This window comes from Corapipo altera, unplaced genomic scaffold, assembly GCF_003945725.1.
Source record: "Corapipo altera isolate COAL_440 unplaced genomic scaffold, ASM394572v1 49, whole genome shotgun sequence".
Classification (NCBI taxonomy): Eukaryota; Metazoa; Chordata; class Aves; order Passeriformes; family Pipridae; genus Corapipo; species Corapipo altera.
Window position 1 is genome coordinate 13,844,450 of NW_020884879.1, and position 20,920 is coordinate 13,865,369.

A 20,920-nucleotide genomic window follows, 5' to 3' on the forward strand; every position below is an offset into this window, starting at 1 on the left:
GAAATACATGAGCTTTCCATCAGATGGGAGCAGATTGCCATAGAAGGACACTCAGAAAGAAGGAAAAGCAGGGAAATGAATACCATATTATTTAAACAGAGAACATAAAATAATTTTGCTCATTTGTAGAAGTGTGATTGTTCGCTCAAGTAATAGTTTTTAGAAAAACATTGTCCAACAACTTACAGTAATTGTTCTTGGATTCTTTTATGGGCAAACCACCAAAGAAATATGACCAGCCAAGGCTGGTCACATTCCAGTCTATAACTCTGGAAAGAAAAGTGAAGAAGCTGTTTACTGGCTTGCTTTTTGGTTTATTTATGTAACTTCCCAGAACATGAGTTGCTGTCAGATGTCTTTTGTAACCAACTTTCACCTTTGATTCTCTCTGCTTATCCAGAAAGATATATAAAAGATTTGACATATGGTGCCATGTACATTGAACAACTTAGTTTTGCTGAGATCTTGTGTAAATATTTTTTGTAGATTTTCCCTTCTTCAGCATTACCGTGGCTTAGATAAGCCCTCTCTTGAACTTTGTGCAGAACTCTTTCAGTAAAGACTTATGTTAAAATCACTCACCCGGAATAAACGTCTACTAGCACTAGATGACACCTGTGATCTTTCATGGAGGTGTCCATGGGGTGGAATATGTTAGATAATGCATGTGTGCATCACCCACACCTCTTGTAAAAAGAACTCAGTATCTGTTGAAGATTTTGAAATATCAGTGTTAGTAAAATTCTAATCAACTGTCCTCAGCAGAGGAACCATGATCTAGTATTTCTATTGTTAACAGACATTCTCCTCTAATAGTTACAGGCCTTAACTTTCTTTCAGAATATCATTAGATTTTAATATAATTTATCCCATGTACTATTTGACACCTCACTGAAGTAAGCTAGGCTCAGTAGAAGGAGAGAGAGACGTAGTTCAAGGCTGTGAATCTTAATGCACCAGTACAAAACCCAAAGAACCTAAGCTGTAGGGCACTTAGATTGCTAACTTAGTCACTTCAGTTACAGTACTGAAGTTAAACAGGATGAGTCACCCTCGGTAAGGTTAAAGTCAATGTAGATATAAACCCACTTCACCACTCGCTGGCATACTGGGGTGTCACACACTAAGCTGATGTGAGACATTATCAGCCCTGAAGAGAGGGTGGTTTATGGATATTCCATACTCAGTGAAGCACTGTGTGAAACAGCAGCCTGATGCACTGTGCCAGATCTACAGTTTTCTACTAAAAACATTTCTCTGAGGAAGGCCAATATTCCTGACCTTGCCAGGAATGGAACTATTGATTTTAAATTTCTACTGTATACTTTCATTCTTCACCAGAGTCCACAAAGAAAAATTTCAGTAAAAGTATTCGTTGTGTAAAAATGAACTCTGGCTTATTAAAATATTCAGTAAGCTAAAGAATACTCTAGAAGACCAATCTGAAAGTCTGATAAGAGCCGGTGCCACATCAGCAATGCTGTAGCTGTCCCGTGGTACAGGAAGAGCATGTGGCTTTTGGTGAGCATACTTAGCTTACAATATTAGATGAATAATTGTTCTAAACTTCCCTTAAAAAGAGATGCAAGGCATAGCCTGGAAAATGTCACAAGCAGTAAAGCAAATTTTTGATCTATGAGCATATGAAAAAGGCAAAGTGTGTAATAAAGACCTTTTATTTACAATAAAGTGATTTTTTTATTGTCTATAATTTTCCCATTTAATTGTTCACAATGAAGGAGTTAATGTTCAAGAGAGGAGTTTCAATTAGCTCACACCAAAAAGTCAGAAAGAGAGTTTGTCTTCAGAAAGGTGTATCACTATCCTGCAGTTCCTGCAATCAGTGCAGTGTCAGACACGTCTCCTGAAATCTCGAATCAGCTTACCAAAAACACATCTACCACGGTCTTACAACAAATCATTGAGGAAGCAAATTTATGCGATAGTGACTGACTGTTACACAATTAAATGTGACGGCATGAGGTATCAGAATAACATGGAAAATTTGTCCATTGCTATATGTTATGTAAGGGATGATTCATCCCTGAAAATATCTCAGAGAAGAGGTGCAACTCAATCATCTTCATGCCAACTGCACCTCTGACATGATTATTGCTCCTTTGAAAGCAGCTGAGTTCTTTTCTAGTGGCATCATTAATTTGTGCTATTATAAGGCCAGTATGAAATTTATGAAGACGAGTTGGCATATAAATACACGTCCAGAAGGAATGTGAAAAGGAAATACGTTGAAGTATGCATGATTTCAGGCATCTATTTCATTGAGTAGGGCATGTCTTGAAAAGAACATTTATGAAAATGTTCCAAATGGTGATTGCTGGGGCAATGGTGGGGGTTTTTTTCCATTTTTTAAATGTTTTGTTAGCTGCTGTCGTTGGCATGATGATAAGGAAGAAAATAAAGAAATGTGAAAGGAGAAGAACAAAACTGACAGCTCATCTTTTCTAACACTGATATATATATTTCCTATTCTAATATCCTATAATGCATTGTTACAACGGGAATTTTGATTGGTTCATCCATTCACACACTTGGAGACCGTGGATTTGAATAGTCTTTATTGGAACAGAACACTGTAAGCAACCAACATAAAGTCTGACCAGGCAAAAATTTGACCTTGGAAAGTCTGTAACTGGACTACCGGTTTTGACTTCAACATAGATATGTGCTGGAAATATGCTGGAAAACCCAAACAACTATTTTACTAGTTTGATTGCAACATCCTAATGAAGTTTTCCTGCTCTGCTGGTTAGAGTCTCTTTAAGATTATCTGACCAGAAACTGGAAAGAGAAGAAATACCATCAGACAGAAAGCTTTAAGTTGCTAATGCTTTTCATAAATGTTTTATAAATGTGTCAGAGAATCCCATGACCCCCTCCCAGAACACCTGTAAGAGAGAGAAAAGTCACCCTCTGTAGCATCAAGAAAAATGTAAACCCCAGAGAAATTCCAGTTAGGTTCTGAAGTTCACGATGTGTCAGGTGGACCCTTTGTATGAGGCTGAATCAGAGTCTAACAAAACAAAGCTCTACTGCATGAATACCACAGTAATTGACATTATCTACTTATCACTGCTTGCAAGGGCTTTTTTTCCCAAGAGATATACTGAACTCTGATTAGAACCAGTGATAGAAATTGGGGAGGATCGGTGTAAATATTTCAGGCATACATTTTTTTTAAGGATGTAAGAAGGGGTAAGAAAAATTTTCACACTCTTTTTGCATGCTGCTGGGGTATTGATCAACCTTTTGTATCTTGAATACTGTGGGCCTCACCAATAAACCATTTCAGTCGTTTCAGACTAGAAAAGCTTCTGGCATGGGTCAGAAAAACCAGGCAACAGATGCTGCACACATAACTTAGAATGCGTTCCCCACAAAACAGTGAAAAAGTTTAAAAGCCACAAAGGAGAAGTGCGAGGAGATAACTACCTCCTTGCTCAGTGCATAGGTGTGGATGAGTCAAGTGAACACACAGCACGAAGCTGGCTCTTAATTTTCCCAGTGCACAGGCTTGTGTTTATTAGTAATTCCTCCTCACTTTTGTGCAGGCACTAAGTCTGCACTCTTTAGCTGGCTGCCAGCAGGATGGTAGATTGGGCTGGGGAGGGAAGGGCTAAAGAAGGGAACGTGGGAGCCCTTGCTCTGGGAGGGTGGCATGGGGCTGTCAGAAGTGAGCAGGCGGTGCCGCAGACAATTGCAAGCAGGGGAAAAGTACACACTTCTCTTGTGGCTCCCTTTGATGCCTGGATCAGATCGTCTCTTGGACTAGCAAACTCTAACACCTCTTCTGAAATCAGCTCCAACTGGTGATGAGCTACATCTGGCCTGTGAAATGAAAATAGCAAAACCTTTGATTGAGTCCAAGTTAAGTGGATCTTCATCATCTGCTCAGTCAACTTTTGCCAAGATGAATGATACTATGACAGTATTCTAATAATTTCTGAGGTGGATTCCCTCCTTTTTTCATCCATCTGCAAAGAACAAACTGCAAACACTTGGAAAATTTACTGCTCTCTAAGGGAGAAATTTTGCTCTTTTTGAACATATCCATGGCATTTCACTGAGTGAAATGGAGCGCTACCTGGAAGCCTGATTCAACATAAAAACACAGACCTCAGTGTTGAAAAGGAGATCAGACTTTTAAAAATGTCACAGTGCCTGTTTTTACATTGTTGATATGTCAGTGTTTTTCCTATAAGAAGTTGTTATATTTAACTGGACTTGGATATCTTCTTTTCAAAGAGCTTTATCTGTGGATAAAGTAGCCTGACAGAAAGAATACTCTCCATTTACCACATCGACCGCAATGCAAATAAAAACGTATCTTTACTAATACATTCACAACTGAGATTATCAAACAAACAGAAACTTTGGCACTTAAGAGTGCAGCTGTACAATGATCATTCATGTTATTCTGAAAATTGGCTGGAAAGCACTAGATTTCTGTACTTACCATACAGTGCATTGACTCTCCAAGTGCTGAAAGTAACTACTTAATGGCTCCAACATAATTTTCCATGTATGTATCATTATTTCAGTATATCAGAAGATATTCAGCAGCCATGCAAAGCAGACACCCACAGCTTGCTTGCCACGGTGCCTGTCTGTGGCAGATACAGCACATTGGGACTCTGCTTCCCTCCTGGCCTTTCAGTTTCAGTGTAGGTCCTGTTATTTTTCCAAATGAGATAGCCGGATATCTACATAGTGATAGGAAAATTCTGCCAAATCCTAGTTATGGGAGACCCACCAAACTTGTCTCTCCTTCTGGGCTCAGGGAACAGTGAACTTTTCACCTGCCCCAGTTCTGCAGAGCATGCAGAGAGCATTTGCTTCGCAACACACATTTAAGTAAGTTTGGGCAAGATTAAAGCTACAAGAGGTCAACCAAAGCAGTATGGATGGCTTTTTGCCAGGAACCATGGTAAGACCTTGTTTATCTCAGCTCTCCACTTTAGTGAAAAGTAAGTTTTACCACCCTGCAAAACAGCAGCCAAGCTGACATTTCTCTTTCTCGCTGTCCCTCACAGTCTGATGTCTGCCCTGGCTGGTAAAACAATACTAGCTCTTTCCTGACACAGGAGAGTAGAGTAATACTGTAGCCTGTCACAGATTTCAGTAATGGGATGTTTCTTTTCCCTGCATCAAACAAAATCATGTTGAGCTTTGTTTTCCTTGAGCTTATGAGCACATTTGACACTATCTTTGCCTCGTATCCATCCTCTCACTGGCTTTAATTCCTCCGTTTTTCTCTCTTTATTTCTTCTGTCTTCTGGTTTTTTTTCCCCCCACTTCCTCTTTGTGTTCATTCTTTCTTAATCTCTTGCTTGATTGCCTTCACCTTCTTCAGACCCACCTGCTGTCCCTATCTGTCTGAGGTCATTCCTGAGGTGTTGCTGGCTGTTCCTCTCCTGTGGGAACTACAGCCATGGGCTTATATTTACTTCCTCCTGCCCCAAAGAGGGATTGCAGCCAACTTCCAAGCTTGTGCTATTCTCTTCTAAAGGTGCCTTGCTGCAGCCATGTGTCAGCATTTCTCCTGGATCATGGTGATTTTATTCTGCCATGAGCTGAGATACCACCTCATCAGAGAGTGTAGAGTTATTTATCAGTGTTAGATTTGACCCAAAGTGCTTTTGGGGATCAGTTGGTGGCTTTGAAGATGAGGATAAATGCTTTGAAGGAAGGAATGATAGTTTTGAGCAAATCAGCTTTCTGTTAAATTATAATCTGCTATAATGCAGTCTCCAACAATGATTATAGAAAATTATCTTTTCTTTTCTTGAGTCTGGCCTTAAGTAGTTGGAAACAATAGTACCAATAGATGGTTAAATAGATAGTTCTGTATTACATTTTGTTATGGAGATGGAAAATACAGAGTGAAAATTTTATCACTGGGATTATTCAGAGCCAGATTTTAGAGGGAAAGACTAGTAATTAGTCTCAGTTTAATCGCTAGTGGGAGATAGTTCACATTACCAAATGATTTGATGTTTCAGCACAAATGACAAACTGTGTTCAGAGAGGTCCAAGACTCTGTCAGCATGGCTGGAGACTAAATCACCTTTCCTCTTTATAGTAGATTGAGTTGTCCTTCCAAATCGGGGTTAAGGTCATTGGCAGGGCAGTCTGGGAATGAGAGCATCTGTCTGAAATATACCTGGACTGCGGATGTATTCAGAAATTCAATTTCTGATGCTGCCAGTCCCTTGACCTTCACAAGCACATGTGCCTACCAAAACCTATGAAAAGGAAAAAAAAAGAAAAAAAAAAAAGCCTTGATATTTTTATTTGACTTGAGCTTCAAACTCCTGTGAATAGACCAGCAAGAGCTGCTGGATAGCATACATTACAGACCCCAAAATAATCATGTGCCATGGAGAAAAAGTACATGCATTTTATCTTAATTCTAGCTTAGATGCTCTGTTTCCCTTCTTCACATGCACAGACAACTCTGCCTGCAAATTATTTCAGGTCCTCTCATGGTCCATTGAGGACGGCTAGACATTTGCTAAAGTCCTTGAGCAATCATGCCTTGTAGTAGATAAACTGAAATTGCCACATCAAATAAACAAGCGCAGGAGTCCTAAATACACGTTTGAGCATTTTTCCCCACAAGTTGATGTTGGAAGGGATGCTTTGCATATGCTGATGAAGCACAGACTTCCAACTGCCTGGGGAACCAGTGTCCCTCGCAGTTGAACGGTGGTGGCCGCTCCCGGGGGGCTGCAGGGCTCTGGAGGGCCGTGCTCGCGGGGGCTACCTGCTTTAGCTCCGTGCAGCAACAGTGAGAGCCATATGTGGAGCTGCAGGAAAACAGATGCTGTTTTTCCATTTGTGAAATCAAGTTGTTGGAAAGTAGTCAGCTTTCCGATGTACAAGAGAGAGCTCATCTGATCAACCTGCAGAGACAGCGTGAGCTTGTTTTTTTAAGAAACATTTGTCAATATTTCTAAATTATTGGTGACTTAGAATAGTGAAAGAAATAATGGTATGGAAATAATCAGCTGATAAATGGCTTTAATAATAGGTAGGTTTTTGATGACCTGTGATTTTCATAAACAAAGGGGCTGTGCGACCTGGATTTTGACTGCTAGATCTGCTTCCAGGCATGCATCTCTACATCAAGTGTAAGGTTTACTGTAACATCTCGATTTATCATACAACAGATATAACCATTCAGATTTCTTCTTACCATTAAAAAATAACATTATTCCCCTAGAATAAAATGAGACAGTGTTTTGTTCTCAGAGAAGCCTCAAACGTGTTTGTGTTAAACCCAAATTAAATAGCTTTTGTTGGTTATTATCAACCAAAAATATGTGCTCTAATAGTTCTTAAATAAAAAATGTTTATAATGTGAAGTGATTTTCTAAATCACTGTGACATAGTGAAATATAACCCACTGTAATTTGCCATCCTTTAAATATGCAATTTATCTTATCAGAAATGCAAAGATTTAAAGTATCAGCTGGCTCCAGTGGCTCCAGACTAATAAAAGGTATCTTTTCTATTACTCTGATTAACAGGATAGTTTAAGATACTTGAAACAAACAAAGAAGACTTACTGGTAAATAGCAAACAAGGACTAGTGTTCTTTTACCAGGATTATGCTCTTTAAGACTGTGCCAAGATCCCTAGGATATTTTGTCAGCATGTTAGGATCCTTCACATTTCTCTGCAGTGTATCTATTTTCCACTATTTCAGAGCTATGGAAATCTGTCCTAACTTTAGTATCAAATCTACCTCTTTTCAGAAATATAGCCCGTCTGTTAATTGTATAAAGAATTTAGGATATTAGTTGCTCAGAATTACATCTTGGATGTGTAAAATAGATGGGGTAGGAAGTATGTAATCAGAAGTCAGACTTATTTGAATTTGTGTCAAAGGCAAAAGTTATGCTAAAGCTAACTCCAAAAGATTTAACTGCATGCAGATTTTGTCCATGTCTTTTGAATTTCTTTAATTAAATAAACTGTGTCTCACTGTTGTGACGCAATCCTTGTTAAAGGTGAGGATCACTGTAACACCAGTGCAGATATCTCTGTTCAAACAAGGAGTCTTTTACAAATTGCAAAAGATGTGCCAGTTCAGCTTACTTTGCCTTGACTCCCAACCAATAATATTACACAAATTGCATAAATTAAGCTAATTTGTGCCAGTTAGTCCCTGGCACAAACAATCTTCTAGTACAATAGCAATTTCTATAGGAAAGATAAAGATCATCTTTGCAGAGAATGAAGAATATCCAAGATCAGCGAGCATCAAATACTCACTTGCATTCAGAGAGCAAGGAACTTCCCACTGACTTTGCCTCCTCTAACCAGCAAGACAGGACGTGCACTCTGGGAAGGGCTGTATGGAACTGTATGTGAGTTTATCTTTTTCTCTCTCTTGAATACCCGCATGTGCAAACATGCTTAGAACTACACAAGGGGTAATGGCTTAAAACTGAACAAGGGTTGGTTTAGATTAGATGTTAGGAAGAAATTCTTTACTGCAAGGATGGTGAGGCACTGGAACAAGTTGCCCAGAGAGGTTGTGAGTGCCCCATCCCTGGAAATGTTCAAGGCCAGGTTGGATGGGGCCTTGAGCAACCTGCAAGGTGTCTCTGTCCACGGCAGGGGCGTTGGAACTAAATGATCTTTAAGTCCCTTCCAACCCAAACAATTCTATGACTCCAAGATACTGTAAGGAGATACAGAGGTAGGACATATGACACATATTATGTCACCATTCTTGTTACTTCTAAAAAAAAAAAATATATAGCTTCACCCTTTTGGGGGAAAGGAGGAAAGAACAGACAGAACACATCTGGTATGCTTACTCATGTGCTGGTGGATGTTGGTCAGATGTTAAGATTAAGAAAGCAGTAGAATACAGAGCAATAAAAAGTCTGCTAAGACCAGATTTCTTCAGTTGCACAGAGTTCTATATCTTCACATTCCTACAGCTCCAAAAGCAAATCACTTCCACTCTTGTGGCTTTGTCAAATCAGAAGGAAAAGCAAACTGAATATTCAGAAATATTTTTTGTAAGTGATATACCTTCATCCAAACTCTCAGCTTTTCTACCTCAGTCAATTAAACATTTGATGAAATTGTAACGCATATGCTTGCCTTAAAGAAGCAATGTCAGGCATTTCACAAATGGAAGACACAACCCCATCCCCCCCTCAAAAAAAAAAATACTAACCTGGACAAATAAAATCTGATGGAGGGAATTTTCTGAAATTTTGTTGAACTTTGCTTAAGTCAATATTTTTTCATTCTTTATCAAAAGATAGTAATGCTATTCTAGGCAATGCACACGAATAGCCAAACTTCAGAACTCAAAGACATTTTAAACTTCTGCCTAATTTTTTTGTTTCATTTGGAATTGCTACTTCTCCTCAAGTGGAGGCATAGGTTAAAAAAAAAAATCAAAGTATGAATTTGCTCCCTCTTATTTCATAACCTCATTTACATAGCAAAATGAACTATGGAGGAGTGGGGATTTGAAAAGCAATGAAAGGTCTTCAAAAGCTGTCAGCTGCATTTATTTTTGATAGAAGAATAGCTTTTCTACAGCTGTTTGACCCATCTTGAAAATTGTGTATCTAAATTCCATGAGTCCCTGCTTATTTGTTCAGCTACAGTTCATACAAGCATCCAGACTTTAGTTATGTACTCAAACTCATGGACATGCTAAGTCCATGGAGGCTCACTTATCACGTTTTTTTCATAGATATATTTCACACTCAGTGAAATACAAAACTCTGAGCCAACATGGCTGCAAGTCTGGTCATCACTTTGGTTACACAGAGAACAGGGGAAATGTGAACCAGTCATTCACAGTGTAAGGTGCATTTTCCCCTAGACAGTGATTTCAGGGCTCACTTAAAGGCAAACCCACCTGTCAGAGTGCAGGGCAGTGCTGGATTCACTCGTGTTAGACCCTCTCTGTACTCCCAGCCATTGAGCTACATTGAGTTAGCACCAGTTTTACCTAACCCAATACCCAGCTCCATACGGGACTGCCTGAACATACAAAACCATCTGGGATCTGATACATGTCATGCTTGAGACTGCATAAAATGCACTGCCCCACTCTTGCCCACATTACTTTAAAAAGGGCTTTTTCAGTGGCAATTATTTACATGATAAAATATCTATGGCAATTTTGGAGCTGTGGAGAAAGTAGCTGATGGGTAAGATTAACAGGACTTAGAAAACTTTTTCTATAGAAGATTAGCACTTTTTTTCACCTAAAATGTATCTCAAAGTCCAAATCTTTCTTTTTTTTTTTTTTTAGTAGTTGCTGTTTTTTGCAGCCAATTACAAGTCACTTGTAAATGAAACAGAATTTAAACTATCCCATGAATGAGTCACTACCCTTGTGTCAGACTGGGCTAAGCAGGGTGGGTAGATAGAACTGCTAACCTCTCAGTCAGACCACTGCTCTGTGAGCCATCAGTGCCAAGTTACCCCTGATGATTAATTCTGACTTACAGAATTATTCTTGACCTTGACTGCAACTCTTAAATTTTGTTTCTTATTGTTGTATGTGCATGGGTTTGCTTTTTGAGGTTTTTTCTTGTTTTAACTTTATATCATGTTGTTTGTTTTTTTTTTTCATCTAATAAGAAAAAAAGGAAAACAGTTTGAATCATGTGCCCTGTTGTGGGGACCAAGTTAATTAAAATCCTGATGTATATATACAGCTGATACTCCTCACCCTAATGAAGAACATTAATTCTAGAACATGTGTGGCTGTAGTCACATTGCTACAAATTACTGGACTCTTTCCTTTATCTGTTTCCAAGAAAGTCTCCCCCGGTTAGTTAGGAAAAAAGAAAAATATGATGCCTTAGTTCTAAGCAGCATAAATTACATGCATCAATCAGAGGAAGCTTAAATTAAAATACACATTTGGCAAACAAATATGAATATGTTGATCTCATCTGTGAATCAAAATGATTTAATGCCAGTACTGACCCCCCACTGATCAACATGAAGGTCACTGCAAACTGCTTGATTCTCATTGAGAAATGTTGTTGTGTCTGTTAAAGATGCGGTTTTATACATTCCCTAATGCTCAATCTAATCGGTAATTCCAATGTAGCAGAATTGATTTATTTTAGAAAGAAAATACAGAATTCATTTTTTTTTATTTATGTAATCCAAAACAGATAGCTAAATTAAAATGTTAAAAAAATACATGTGGTGTATGGGTCTGGGATGAAGGCTTTCCAAAGTGTTAATGATGTTTTCCAATCTAGACGAATACTATTTGTTAAATAGAATGCTACACCTTTCAGATACCAAGTGATCATAAATCAGTCTTCCCTTATCATCCTGTTCATGCTTTCTGGCTATAGGAATAACTCGTTTAACTCAATTATCATACAAAATATTGCTCTGAATGGATAATCCAAGGCCAGTTGGGTTGTCACTGCTCTCAGAGGTCTTGTGAAAACTGATGAGTAGGGCAAGTGGTTTTATGGAAAACTTGAACCAGTCTTTGCCTTTTATAATGTTTTTGCCTGCAGTTAAAACATCTTTGAAGTAGGGCTGGAGAAAGTCATCGTGGCCCCAAGGTAGAAGGCACTGGGAAGAAGGGCCACACCATGGGGTAGAAGGGCCACACCATGGGGTAGTGATACACAAGTTCAGGAGCTCCTGTCACTCAGTTTTGGTGCAGTCCCTGATGGGAGCAGAAGCAACAGGGAACAACAGCAGAATTCACCTATGGGGACAAAGTCCCCAGTGAGGCTCAGAGGAAGAGGTCAGTCCAGGAAATGTCTTCATGCAACACACCCAGTGGATAGAACTCATGACGTTTATATACATTCATGCATGTATGAAATGGGGTTTTCCCATGGGTATGAATGTTTTTACATGGTCGTTTGTGAAAAATTGCACTTTCTAAGTAAACATTTCACACCTTTGTAACTTGGGACTACAGCAGTGGTAAAAGCCAGCTTCTCAGTTCTGCTAAAAACAGAGTCCTTTTTTGGCTACAGTGTGAAATTATGACTTTCAATATCCAAGACTAAACATTTTTCTTTCTTATATAATCCTTGCCTGTCTCTCTACTTAAGAATTATTTCCATCAGAGGATTTGTTCTATTTATTTCCTTCTTCTTCTCCATGTGGAGCTGACACATTCTCCACTGATATTCAATAATCAGGTCTTACTTTCTAAAGCATCCAATAGCCCATCTACAGTGTGAAAATCTGTTAAAGCAGACTCCAGTTTTAACTATCTACTGGGAAATATCAGGAAGGGACACCTTAAAAATGCATCTTGACAGGACGAGATCAAATGTTCACTAAGGAGAAAAATAATTTTGAAATTATCGTCCGTCTTGAACAAAGCTTAATTAATTAATCTTTGGCATTTAGATGAGAAGAAACAAGAATTCACTCATCTTTTTGTTTAACAAAATAAAACCATCAAAAGCACAAGCTACTGCAATGTAACAGTGCAAGCCAAGAATGAGCTGTTTGGATCTTTGACTTTATTTAGGTCTTACTGGCCTTGACGAAATTCTCAAATAAAGTATTGCAGAACAATGAGGGATAATACTTTTGAGCTTTTCCTACCACATAAACACACACAATATAATAAACCATAAAATTATAAGAACTGCATCTTTGTCTTTTCTACTTCCCATTTGCTATCTTAGGTAGTTTCCTGCCTTAGTCCCTCAGTCAAAAATCCCTGAGCAGTCAGAGATAGTTTCTATTATCAACTGGATATAGAAACATTATGCATCTTTCTATAAAGAAACAATTTTGTCATTATCAGCCCTTCACACCTCTACGTAGAAGATAAGTTGGACGGTCCCTGTTTGAGTGAGGCATCTCTGAGTTCTAGGGACTAAAAACACTAACGTTTGCTTCGGAAGTCGGAGAGCAGGTAACTGTGGCTCTCAGGGTGGTCTCTGGAACTTGGTTTCAGACCAAGGCATTTTGTAATAGCAAGCCACTGAAACTGCGGACTGCATAGCTAAAAGTCCATTGTAGATACACCTCAGCATGATACACATGTCCATTCTACATTTTGAGGCAGAAAGACTTTTTCAATGAAGAAATCAAATACAAAAATCCACCTCTTATGACAGAAGTACAGCATTGCTGGACCACTTCTTCACACCTCCAGTTACTTCATATTAAAGTCTGCTGGGACAGGGCAGGTGTCACCTTACCTCAGTACCTCAGAAAATTTCAATGTCCATAAATTCCAACACTTTTGACAAACCTGAAGGTCATGAAATTTTATGTAAAGGAACAATGTCCTTATCTCAATTTTAATTAAAAGCACATATCATAAATGTACATAATACACTGGGAAAGCTCTGTGTCTTTGAAGTAAAAGCTTCCCCATTACCAAGCTGTCAGAAAAATTTCAGCATTGATTATTTGCTTAAAGTCATTCTTTGTTGTCTGTATGGAGCCTCTTTGGTTTAAACTAATCCTGCCTCAGACACTGAGGAGTGAGCAGGCCTCACTGTTCACCAGCATTCACGTGTGATTGACCTCAAATGAAGTGTAAAGACACAAACCCAGCTCCAACAGGACAATGGTGTGAACATGGCCGTCTTCTCCGCTGTGGCATTTGCAGAGCCAAGTAGAGAAGCAGAGCCTGACAAACTTAAGCCATTTTTTTCCCCCAAAACTTTATTTTCCTTCTCTGAAGAAGGAGACGACCTGAGAGAGCATCCCTAATATGATGAAGGTGGAGTAGAAACTGATGGTACTTCCGCACTCTGTGATGAAGTTTGGTGCAGTCACACACAGAACTAGATAATCCAAAAGATCTGACCACTGAAAGTGAAGTAATCCTTTGGATAATGCTGCACATTGGAAACCTGTAGCCCTTGCCATTGCTTACACTTTAACCAGTATCAATACCAGATCCATATAGGAATTGCATTCCTGTTGAAGCTGAAGATAAAGTGCCAGTAGCCAGAGACATCATTTCAATGTATAAATGAAGAGAGAAAAGACAATGTAAAGTCAGTACTAGCTTGCAGATGGGGCATGACGCTGCTAGTGAGTTTGCTTCATGAAATTCTATACCCTTGTCATGAGTAAAACTACTGTAATGTCAACTCTCTTTATTTTTTATCTGCTACAGTATGAACAAGGAAATAATCTTTTCCCCATATCTTTTTAATTTCTTTCAGAAGGTTATCATTCAGCTATTATTTTAATTTTAGTCAAATTTCAGACCTCTTTCAAAGCAAGCTTTTTTATCCTTATTTGCAAGAGGAAGAAGAAAGGCAGATTTCATCTGTTATGATATTGGTAATTATATTAGCATTATATTAGTAATTTTTTGCTGAACAAATGCATCAAAACTAAGATCCTTTTACTCAACAAGTTCACTTTTGGATGAGTTTCGACATGCTTTCTCTTTGCTATCAGTCATAGATTTAGTCAAGACAATAAATCCTCACAAAATAAACATTATCACTTGCAACATTGATGGATATTTATTTATCAGTAAAGAGGAACGTTGCTCTTTTAATATATGCAGATTAGCTCCTAACTGATAAACAATTTCCCAGCTTTGCAGCTAGAACTGGTTGATCAGAAATAGATATATGTGTCTGAGTGACTTGACCTTCATCTATTGATCAAGGGTAGTTGGCAAGAACTTAAGTAATAGCGTTCTTGGCTTCGCACATCACTTTCATATTGATAGGGTGAATTGTTTCTGAGTCCAATACTTATCTGCTGGTGAAATACGGGAACATATGAATCTAGTCAGTCACACCCAAAATATTGTGGAAACTAGAAGCAACATATGTACTTCCTTGAATTTCTCCCCCTGTATGGAGCATTTGGAAATGCAGCAACTCTTTGGAGAGGCTCTTGCTCAGTATCTAGCTAATATGTGGCATCCCCTGTTACAATCTGGAAATTGCTTAAACCATTGGGGAAAATCAGCTGGTTCTGTGACAACACAAACCAAAATGTGTCTCCCAGCTAAAGCTTCATTCCCAAGGCTTTAAAAATGTCTCTGTTAAAACTACAAAGGCAAAATGAACTCATCTTCCTAAATGCATTAAAAAGAAGGAAATTGGATCCCTCTTCCCTTGGGGTCCAATGTATCCTGCTAACAAAGGTTAGTCATCTTCCGTCACCTTCATCCTCAAACAAACTGTTCTGTAGAGTGTTTTTTGTGCATTGCTGGGGAACAAACAAGCCTTCAGCATCCCACCTGGCACCCACACGGCATGGTGGAAGAGGAAGAAATGCTCACTGTAGAGTCAGCTTCTTCCCCCTTCCTGTCTTTCAGCAGAAGAACATCACCCTCCTTCTTCGAAATATATAGAAAATATTTTTATTTGGTCCAATCTCTCACTGAATACAAATCAGGGTAAATAGCTCTGCAATGGCTCTACAGCTAAGAACTATTATCTATGTGTTTTGATCAGTTATAACAGCGAAGGTCTATAGACTGCAATTTCCTGTTCTGAAGTGCTAAAACTTATGAAAATAAACTCCAAAGCTTAGTAAGCATCCTTTAATCAAATTGTCAGTATGAATATACCTATGCTAGCATAACCTTATAAAAAATGTTCGATGGTAGTTTTTTGCGCTGTGAAATAAAAACTGCAGTACACTTCAAATTATGAAGGATAAATTTGATACATCAGTGATGCTTTGTGCTTATTTTTTCCTTATTTATACTCTTTTTCTTCCTTTCTGTCTGTTTTACGTTTTCTCATCCTTCTTTGCGTAATCCTCACCATTTTAATTATGTCTGTTTTATAAAATCATGTCTAATTAGAAAATTTTAAATTCCTCATTACAGCACATTCTCATGCAGAACTTGAAATAGGAGTGATTACAAACTGTTCTAATAAGCATCAGATTTGCACTCTTTAGAAGACTGGAATTGTTGTTTATATCTGTATGCACATTAGTTTACTTCAAGATGTGTTAGATTACATTAATTATGTTTGCATCTGCAACAGAGAACATTAATGGTCAAGGCAAACCTCATTCCTCCAAATTCTTGAAGAGGGTTTTTTTTGTTTTTCTTCTTGACAACATGTATTGTCATACAGGAAAAATTTAAGAGGGATGAGCAGATCTTGCTGCTGGAACCTGCAAGACCACTGTTTTTCACTGTGCTGCAGACTAAATGTAAATACCTGCACCTTTTAAAGCAGTCTGTTAAAAAGTTCTGATTTTGCAACTAGCTATATTTTTATTTCACTTCAATCCTGATCTGTCTCAAAAGCAGGCAGATTTATTGCAGCAGTGTCCCCATGTGGGCTTCTAACAAAACAAATGTGACCCACTGAATTTTGGCTCCAGTTTTGACAAAAACAACTCCTTGCTAAGCAAAATACAAATAAATAGTTTTGATAGTTTTTAACCAAAGTGATTTAAGTAAGAATCGAGAGAAAATAACTGTCAGCCAGTACCTGGAATTAGCCTTCTGGTGCCTCTATTCTGTCTCTGCCTGCTTATTTAGGCTGCACAAATCCCCGTAGCCAGCAGACATAACCCTGCTGTTACCAGAGGCAGCATGTCCGTTACATACACAGATGCACATCAGGCATCCCAGCTGACCTATGGACACGGTTTTCACAGACTTCTAAGGCTGACCAAGTGCAGAGAAGAATGCAGTATTAAGTAGTTAAGTGTTCCTTAACACTTGGTGTAAGTTTATAAACAGACTCAAGACATAAGCAAAGAAACTTGCTTTATGGCTCATGAGAATAAATACATCTTTTCAGATCCTTCTAGCCTATGGCCAGAAACAAAGATACTGGGTCAAATGGTCAAATTATATTTCTTTTCTATTGTTTGGCATTTCCATGGCAAAATCTTTATATTGCAAATAGTACCAGAATCGATCATACCACTGAAATCAATGGGATAAGTTACAAAGCAACTTGCTGCTCAGAGGATCCAAGAGCATAGCAGTCTAAACCTTAATTAGCACTGAAGAGTTTATTTAAATATTTTTATCGTATTTACCTCTTTGTGAAACGTCTGCAGTCAGACCATAATTCCACAACATTTATTTGTTATTCAAAGCAATTTGATTAATAATTCTGTAATAATTTTTCTCAGTATATTGTGAATATTCAGGATTCGAAACATGAATTGTGATTGCTCTCCTAAATCAAGTGCTGTTTTACTATTTCTTTGGTGAATGACAGTCTTAGAATCAAGTGAATGACTGGGGGGGAGGGAAAAAAGAGAATTAAAAGTAAATATTATTCAGAATTTGCATAAATTAACTCTTATGGTGGGCACTCTTGCCATGGCAAAAGCAAGCTCATTTATGAGAAGTAAATATAAATGGCAGGCAGGCATATTGTTAAAACATATTTGTTCAGCAATAGTACATGTAACCTGGAATTATACTTTTTAGTTATTAGATGTGCTATAGCCTAAAATTTGATGGAAAACAAAAAGGGGAAAAGACAAGTAACAGGTCTGAGGAGGCGTTAAAAAAGAATTCTTGCATAGAATTCTCGCAAAAGAATTCTCTGTACAGTTAAAATCAGTTTAGGTATTCCCCTCGGGCTCTGGAAAACAGACATTACAACACTGCACTCAAGAACTTCAGTGTTTCATGCGAATGCAGACACATACACACTCTAAATGCAGTGACCTCAGAGGCAAAGGCTCATGTTTGGAGGCTGACCCTTACCTTCTGTTTGTTAAATTACTAATCCCTGCATGTTTCTTCAGCAAGCCTTCCACTATTTTCTGGATGACCGAAAACCACGGCTTGGCTTAGCTCTTTTGAGTTTGGCCTGTGAGCAGTGGTGATATGGTGATGCTCGAGGGTGCAGCTCCAGAGGCAGAGGTGCTTCTGGTGGGTGGGCACCAGGCTTAGTAATGAGCTCCCACCACCACCTACCCTGGGGAAGAAACAAACTGCAACTATTTGTCCTTGACATTCCTGGGCTGCATGAAAAGAAACAAGATGTGGTGGTCTAACCCTGGCTGGATGCCAGGCACCCACCAAAGCTGCTCTATCACTCCTCTCCTCAGTTGGACAGAGGAGAGAAAATACAATGAAAGGCTCATGAGTTAAGGGCAGGGAGAGTTCACTCCCCAGTTACTGTCACAGGCAAAAGGACAGTGACATTTCCACTTGTGAATTAAAATAAATTGATATTTGATTCCACTTACGAATCAAAGTAAAAGCAGAATAATAAGAAGTAAAACAAGCCTTAAAACACCTTCTTGCTACCCCTCTGTCCTTCCCAGGCTCTACCTCTTCCCCCCCTGCGGTGCACAGAGACAGAGGATGGGGGTCCTAAAGCATGGGTTCTTTCCGTGGGGTGCAGTCCTTCAAGAACAACCTGTTCCAGCATAGGTCTCCCAAAGGGTCACAAGTCCTACCAGGAAACCTGCTCTATCATGGGTTCCTCTCTCCATGGGTCTGCAGGTCCCTGCCAGGAGTCTGCTCCAGCATGGGCTTCCCACGGGATCACAGCCTTCTTTCAGGCATCCACCTGCTCGGGCATGGGGTCCTTCACAAGCTGCAGGTGGATCTCTGCCTCGCTGTGGACCTCCACAGGCCGCAGTGGCACAGCTGCCTTACCATGGCCTTCACCATGGGCTGCAGTGTTGTCTGACTCCTGGAGCACCTCCTTCTCCTCCTTCGCTGACCTTGGTGTCTGCACATTTGTTCCTCTCACATATTCTCACTCCTTTCTTCTCTGGCCACCATTACTTCTGTGCAATAACATTTTCCTTATTAAATATGTTATCACAGAGGTGTTACCATCATTGCTGATTGGCTCAGCCTTAGCTAGTGGTAGATCTGTCTTGGAGCTGGCTGCTATTGGCCCTGTTGGACAGGGGGCAAGCTTCTAGAAGCTTCTCAGAGAAGCCACTCCTATAGCCCCCACTGCTCCCAGAACCTTGTAATGCAAACCCAATACACATGACTAGCACATCGAGTGAGATGATTAACCCCCTCCACTCTGATCTCATGAGACCCCAGTTGGAGTACGGTGTCCAACTCTGGGGACCCCAACATAAGAAGTGCTTGGATCTGTTGGAGCAAGTCCAGAGGAGGGCCATGAAGATGATCAGAGGGCTGGAACACCCTTTCTATGAAGACAGGCTGAGAGACTTGTTCACCTGGAGAAGAGAAGGCCTAGGGAGACCCTAGAGCAGCCTTCCAGTGCCATTGGGTCCCACAGACTTGTGAGGATCCAAGTGGCTCAGCAGGTCACTAACTGTTCCCTTGTGGATTATAGGGGGGCTATTTGGCTTCCTGTCTCTGTCTACCAGCTCCGGAGGCCAGTTGTCCTGAGGACAACCTGTCTTACTGCTGAAAATTGAGGCAAAGAAGGTGTTAAGTACCTCATCCTTTTCCTCATCTTTTGTGACTATGTTCCCCCCCATGTCCAACAAAGAGTGGAGGTTTACCTCGCCCCTCCTTTCGCTATTGATGTATTCGTAGAAGCACTTCTTGTTACCCCTAACAGAAGTGGCAAGACTGAGTTCAAATTGTGCCTTTGTCTCTCTAATTTTCTTTCTAGATGACCTAACTATATTCCTAAACTCTTCATGAGTAGCCAGCTCTTGTTTCCATAGTCTGTAAGCTCTCTTTTTCACCCCAATTTCCTTTAAAATCTCCCTGTTCGGCCAGACAGATCATCTTCCCCTCCGGCTCGCCTTTCGATACACTGTGACAGCCTCCTCCTGTGCATTCAAGACTTGGTTCTTGAAGCATGTCCATCCCTCCTGGACCCCTTTGTTTTCAAGGGTTGTTTCTCAGGGTACACTCTGAACTAGTCTTCTGAGGAGGCTGAAATCTGCCCTGTGGAAGTCCAGGGTAGAAGTTTTATTGATGGCCCTCCTTGATCCCTGAGTATTGAAAACTCTATTATTTCATAGTTACTGTGCCCCAGATGGCCTCCAACCACCACATCTCCCACCAGACCCCCTCTGTCTGTGAACAGCAGGTCTAGTGGGGCCCCACCCCTGGTAGCTCATTTACCAGCTGGAGCAGGAAATTATCCTCTATACACTCTAGGAATCTCCTAGACTGCCTCTTCTCCGCTGTGTTGAGTTTCCAGCAGACATTTGGCAGGTTAAAGTCGCCCACAAGAACGAGAGCTGGCAATTTTAAGACATCCACCAGCTGCTTGTAGAATAATTGATCACCCTCATCATCCTGGTTGGGTGGTCTGTAGCAGACTGCCACCAGGATATCAGCCTTGTTGGCCTTTCCCTTGATTCTGATCCTCAGGCATTCAACCTTATCGTTACTGACTTCAAGTTCTACAGAGTCAAGAGACTCTCTAACATATAGAGCCACCTCTCCTACCTTGCCTATCCCTTCTGAAGAGCTTGTAACCATCTATGGCAGCACTCCAGTCATGCGAGTCATCCCACCATGTTTCTGTGATGGCGACTACATCACAGCTTTCCCGCAGCACAATGGTTTCCAGCTCCTCTTGTTTGTTACCCATGTTGTGTGCATGCACTTCAGCTGCACTGCTGATTTCAGTCTTAACTCAGGCTTTCCACCCTTAGCCTCATCTCTGGAGAGCCTGGTTTCAACTCCTTCCCCCTTCAAACCTAGTTTAAAGCCCTCTTGATCAGCCCCAATAACTTACGGGCTAGAGTCCTTTTGCCCTTGCTAGATAAATGAAGCCTGTCTGACTCTAGCAGGCTAAGTACCATAGAATTTGCTCCATGGTTGAAAAAAACAAAATTCTGCTGGCAGCACCAATCCTTTAGCCACCTATTGATGAGTTTTCCTACTCCTCTCCTCATTCATCCCTGCTACTGCAGGAACTGAGGTGAATACCACCTGTACTCCTGTCCCATTAACTAATTGACCCAGCACCTTGAAGTCCTTTTTAATTACCCTGGCAACTCTGTCATTAATGTCATCACTGCCAGCCTG

The 20,920-nt window shown here is 39.9% G+C and overlaps 1 long non-coding RNA gene across 1 annotated transcript in view; it reads right to left on the bottom strand.

The window, feature by feature from the left end:
• Nucleotides 1-1,465: 1,465 nt before the first annotated feature.
• The window catches only part of LOC113944997, a 31,756-nt gene continuing 12,301 nt past the window's right edge, over nucleotides 1,466-20,920 (bottom strand). Inside the window, exons 2-3 of the long non-coding RNA XR_003526908.1 lie at nucleotides 4,475-6,263; nucleotides 1,466-3,846 (exon numbers count right to left, since the gene is read on the bottom strand). This is a non-coding gene — a long non-coding RNA (uncharacterized LOC113944997). The remainder of the gene's footprint in view (nucleotides 3,847-4,474; nucleotides 6,264-20,920) is intronic.